The 203-nt window shown below is 33.0% G+C and overlaps 1 protein-coding gene across 1 annotated transcript in view; it reads left to right on the top strand.

Moving 5' to 3' along the window:
* IL1RAPL1 (interleukin 1 receptor accessory protein like 1) overlaps positions 1–203 on the top strand; it is a 639,823-nt gene that overhangs the window by 184,699 nt on the left and 454,921 nt on the right. The gene's annotated exons all lie outside the window — the stretch shown is intronic.

The raw sequence follows: 203 nt of genomic DNA, 5'->3' as shown, positions 1-203 counted from the left end.
TCACACTTATCATGGTGAACACTGCTTGAATCATAATATCATACACCTGAAATTATTATAACCCTATATGTTAATTGTACTTGAATAAAAATGAATAAATAAATAATTTTTAAGAGCAACATAACTAGGGATGGGGTGCAGGAAGAGTCAGGGAAAGCAGCAAATAAGACTCTTGGAGGGCATTAAAAAGATGAGAATCCTAC

This window comes from Crocuta crocuta, unplaced genomic scaffold, assembly GCF_008692635.1.
Source record: "Crocuta crocuta isolate KB4526 unplaced genomic scaffold, BGI_CrCroc_1.0 scaffold486, whole genome shotgun sequence".
In the NCBI taxonomy this organism is placed as follows: Eukaryota; Metazoa; Chordata; class Mammalia; order Carnivora; family Hyaenidae; genus Crocuta; species Crocuta crocuta.
The sequence above is the reverse complement of the archived record's forward strand: the minus strand, read 5'-3'. Positions and strand labels throughout refer to the sequence as shown.